This window comes from Anser cygnoides, chromosome 12 (assembly GCF_040182565.1).
Source record: "Anser cygnoides isolate HZ-2024a breed goose chromosome 12, Taihu_goose_T2T_genome, whole genome shotgun sequence".
NCBI classification, from domain to species: Eukaryota; Metazoa; Chordata; class Aves; order Anseriformes; family Anatidae; genus Anser; species Anser cygnoides.
In genome coordinates, this window is record NC_089884.1 from 5,799,191 (window position 1) to 5,804,214 (window position 5,024).

Genomic DNA, 5,024 nt, shown 5'->3' on the forward strand with positions numbered 1-5,024 from the left:
AGCTTGACAGCAAGGAAAATAGCTTACAGTCACTTAAAGTCTTTCATGTCATGGACACTTGCAAAGACGCTGGGCGCTCAGTTTCTTGCTCGCATGCTTTTAAAATCAATTGCATTTTGAGAGATGGGGAATTTGTTATATGCTGCGGATTTGCATCTAAATAATCAAAATACGAAGAGAGAGGAATAGTAAGGTATTGGTGCGTGATCACAAATATGAAAACCCAGTAATGGCACTCCAAGGGACCGATCCGCAAATAGCCGTGGGCCCCGTGCTTTGCTGTATGCTACACCTGAAGCTGTCTGTGGCAAAAAGGCAGACAAATAAAGAGCTGTGGGATGGATTCTGTGACTCTCGTGTCCACGTACAATCGCATTGATTTAATTGACTGTATGTGGAGGCCAGCACAATTCAGAGCGACCTATAGGGTCACATTTGCTCCTGTTAAAACAAGGCTTTGCCAGCCACTGCATTTCTGGCAGAAAATGGCTCCAGCAATAAGCAATCTTTTTAACACAAGTCTGGCTAGAATTTTTACAGACAAATTTATGACAAAGGCAAAATTGCATGCATATTCGCAGAGAAAAAAAGACGTTTCGTATGTGAAATGATAAATGTACTTTTGCTTTTAATGTCAACCAGAAAGTCTGCAAAGATCTTCAAAAGCTGCGTTTCTGATTCAGCTGAGCAGTGTCTGTCTGATCTGATCTGTCTGATTCCAAATGCTGTGCTAGAAGAGTGAGTGTTTTTCACTGTTCATATAAGCCACGAACTAGGCCAATTTGTCGCAAAATTGCCTGAAATTAGAGATACATGAAATCTTGTCAGTAGCGAGACATTTGGATCTTCAGTCTCGTGTGCTTGCCTTCCTCTGCCATGGCCATCTCAACTAATTGACTGTACTCTCCAGCGGAAGAGAAAAGAGAAAAGAGAAAAGAAGAGAGAAGAGAAAGAGAAAGAGAAAGAGAGAGAAAGAGAAAGAGAGAGGAGAGAAAGAGAAAGAGAAAGAGAAAGAGAAAGAGAGAAGAGAAAGAGAAAGAGAAAGAGAAAGAGAAAGAGAAAGAGAAAGAGAAAGAGAAGAGAAGAGAAGAGAGAGAGAGAAGAGAAGAGAGAAGAGAGAAGAGAAGAGAAGAGAAGAGAAGAGAAGAGAAGAGAAGAGAAGAGAAGAGAAGAGAAGAGAAGAGAAGAGAGAAGAGAAGAGAAGAGAAGAGAAGAGAAGAGAAGAGAAGAGAGAGAGAAGAGTACCCACCCAGAAGAAGAAAGCTCTCTAAAGGCGTCTTCATCCCATGTTAGATCCTTCCCACATTTGTGGGTGCAGACCAGACATTTGATTGCCAATATATGTGGTCTATGAGTTCACAATTTATGGCCCCAGCTGTAGGCATCATTACTGAAAATTTATTCATGAAGAGGTAAATACATGAACAAATGTTAATTTGCACATCCAGTTCAGCAACAGTTTGTAAGTGTGTACAATTTAATATTTTTCTTCCTTAACTAGAGAGGCACCCTGAAAAGATGCTCCACAAATCCCAGTTGATATAACTGATACAAGTTACAGCTGAGTTCACTGGGGGAGGCTGGCAGTCCCTGGCTTACAGGTACCAGTAAGGAATCACTGCACCGCTTTTGGCTGAGTACTTAGGCTGGGCAGCCAGGGCAGCCAAAGAAATACTCACACCATCAGAACTGGTTCTGCCCTCCAGGCAGCCCGGACAAAGAAACAGCAAAATAATCCTAGAGGTTGTTTACTGGGTATGTTGCTGCTGTTTACAAGGGCAAGGCGTTTTCTAGTTTTCTTGAGGCAATAAAACTCCAAGCGAATGCTGGACACACTTTTGCTGGCATAGTTCTGCTCTTCTGTCTTTGTAGACATCCCCGTCCTTTAGCTGCTCACAGTATGGGCAGTCATTAAATCTTTTAAATTGGAATTTGTGAGGATAGCCAAGAGCCACTATAGGAATAAAATCCAGTTTTGTTTTTGTTTTTCCATTTGTTTAGTTTTGTTTTTGGCTACTTTGTAGGTTTATTGTGTTTAGCATTCCCCGTCTCTCAAACCTCCCGTTGAGTGAAAAACTTCCAACAGCAAGAGCACGGAGCAGCTATCCTGGTTACTGACATCATTTTCCTCTGAGAGGAAGAGCCTAAATGCTCTTCTCTAAGCATCATAAGCAATGGTATGATTATGATTTGGTGCGGCAATGGGAGGGGGAAGCAATGAAGGACTTACTATGGATAAAACGAGAAAATAAAAGTGCATGATCTGTGTTGCACTGCAGAAACGGGGCTTGTCTTCTGACTGAACTGAGGGCAAGTGCCAACATCTGAGCCCTGGGTGAGGAAAAGCAGAAGGCTGGACTGGAGTTTCGGTCTGTTCCCCGTGACAGAATTCAGAGTGCTGAGAAATCTGGCTTTCGATCTATTTCTGGATTTGTATGCTGTGTCTCTAAGAATTATGTTAGCTTTTTGCATCCTGCCATCTGAAAATGTTAATATTTAGAGGATTTTTTTTTTTCATAAAAACAGCAACAACATGGAAAATATTAACAGGAAACATTTAGATGCTACAGGAAATTACAGCTGTGAAGAGTGTTTCATATTGTGTTAGCAGAAGATTGAATGAGGCTTCTTCCCATCCGAACTTTTAAATCCCTGAAGAGAAGGCATGTTTCTGACTCCGTGCCTGCCCCCAGGTGGTATGAAATACGTGAAGAGCAGGTATTATTGTCTACTTTGCTTTCACTGGCCAAACAGTCAGCAGATATTCTTACCTTTTAAGACAATTGAGTTGCATAGCTCCTAGGCATCATGAATTTAGTGAAATGGAGATAACCCCTTTATAGCTCTCCGAGTCTGAGCACGACATTGCAGGCAGTGTTGGCAGTGGGACACGAGTGTCCGGCAGGCAATGCCTGCCTGGGCCTGCCTGGGATCCTGCTTTCTGTAGTGCAGGGTGATCGTCAGTCGCTCCTCCTTCCCTCACATCAGCAAGGGCATCAGTATTTCAGAACTGCTCTCAGGGCACAAGTGGTCTGTAAAGACACCCAAGGCTCAAGCTCACCAGCAGGCTAGACCTGGCAAGTTCAGGGTGAGAAATGGAGCTGCCTGAACAGACAGGTGAATTCAGGTATGCTGAACTTTGTTTTGTTAGCTGGCTAGCTTAAGTCTAGTCTGGTTACTTCAATATTAATTTTATAATGTATATCCCTCAAGCACTAATGTGAATCACATCAGCTGACTGACTTGCTCTCACATCCTGCCCACGTTCCTTCATATGAAGCTTATTTTCTGACCTGGTTGACCTGGAGATAACATTGGTGCTGGATGAGCCTTTCCATGGGAAGATGTGCTCGCTTCATCCTGGCCAGAAAACTCCTTGGATCTAATGCACAGAAACAGCAACAAACAAACAGAGAGAGAGAAGAAAAAGATCAAGAATTCTTGAGAGGAATTCAGAGATAAGTGCTGGTGGTGGTGTCATGAGTGTAGGGAGCCAACGGGAGGGTGCCTGTGAGCTCTGCAGCTTTGCTCTGTTTGTAATTTCAGACCAGCCACCGCACTGGAGAGGTCTGTCCTGGCAGTGCAGGAGCTCTCATTAGGGTTGTCTGCACTCCCTGTATATCCACTTTCTACACCCACAGGATGGCATCAATTCTGCATGTACTCATATTCACAAAACTGCCGTGCTCTGCAGTCTGCAAGGGGCGGATGTACCTGATCTGCCTCAAACTAACAAATCCCCCTGTGCATGGAAATAAAACAAACCTCAGAAGGGGGGAAAGTTCCCTCTTCTGAGATGATCAGATGCTAAAATACACTTTCTTTTGAGCTGTATTCTGTTGGGCAGACAGCTATTGATGTGGTCCCCATTGTCACTTAGGTATTTGGTCTATTCATTATTTTCATTTATATTGTTTATGTAAAGCACCTAGAGGCCTGTGATAAGCAAATTTCATCGAATAAAATAAGCCAACTTTAGTAGGTCAATTAGCATTCTCCAAAGATCATACATTTTAGCAGGGAGTTTTGCAGTTTACCGCTGTTGTCTAAGGAGAAAATGAAAAGTAAACCCCTCCTCCCTTATACGGTGTCAAGTACCAACTCTAAATTAGAATGTTACTTATTCTTACTGAAACTGGGAATTCGCCGTATGAGCTGACTAATCACAATGCTGTGCTCTGATTTCATTTCTGGAGACCATCCAATGGAAATAGCCCGCTTTTACCTACTGGGAAGAAATAGGCAAATACGGTCATGTTGCTAATATGTGTACTCAGTATATCAGCTCTTTCCAGGTTGCTTGCTAAATGCAGCTTAAGAATGTTCTAAGATACAGACGGGGAGATTTGTAATGAGACCGAGCCAATTCATTTCTAGTGTCTGTTGTTTGCTTTACAGTTGTAAAATCAATAAAACTTCGGTGTACCAAAGAATATAGCTCAGTAATACAGCGGTGTGCGCTGATGGAAGTTGTCCTGGTGTAGAATTTATTTTAGGTTCAAACATTATGAGCTTCCTTATTTCCCTACTTACACACCTTCTGGCTCTTTCATTGCCTCCTTCCCCTCACTTGCTTGTCCTCCTTAAGGGAGGCCTTTGAGATGCTTTTTCTTCTGCTTAAGTTTTCTTTGGTTCTTTCTTGATGCCTTTCTGCTCGATGGTCTTTCTCCTTTCTAGGTATCTTTCAACTATGATTTTTTCACTAGTAAGAGTGCTAACAATTTATATGTTTAGAGTACCATGCTAAAACTATTTTAGTTTACTAAGGTCAACCTGCCTTAAGTTAGGTAAAATTAGGTACCTTTATAACTCCTCATCCAAGTAAGTGCACTAATTTTTACTCACAGTTTCACTTACTTTTGATTCTGGACTTGAGAGCCTGTTGATGTTTCTGCTGTGCTAACTTAGGGTTAAACTTCATGCCATATTCAACCAGACCAAGCCCTATGAGCTGTCTGTTCTCGTAGTCTAAATCATGTCTGTTCTTACTGTGGGCTCTATTTGTGAAGTTGACCTTCCCAGGA

At 42.3% G+C, this 5,024-nt stretch overlaps 1 long non-coding RNA gene across 1 annotated transcript; it reads right to left on the bottom strand.

The window, feature by feature from the left end:
• Nucleotides 1-672: 672 nt before the first annotated feature.
• Nucleotides 673-4,820, bottom strand: LOC136791816 (uncharacterized). The gene is made up of 3 exons (XR_010834612.1): nucleotides 4,131-4,820; nucleotides 3,294-3,382; nucleotides 673-797 (listed from the first exon to the last, which is right to left on the bottom strand). It is a non-coding gene; the product is annotated as an uncharacterized lncRNA (long non-coding RNA).
• Nucleotides 4,821-5,024: the final 204 nt, after the last annotated feature.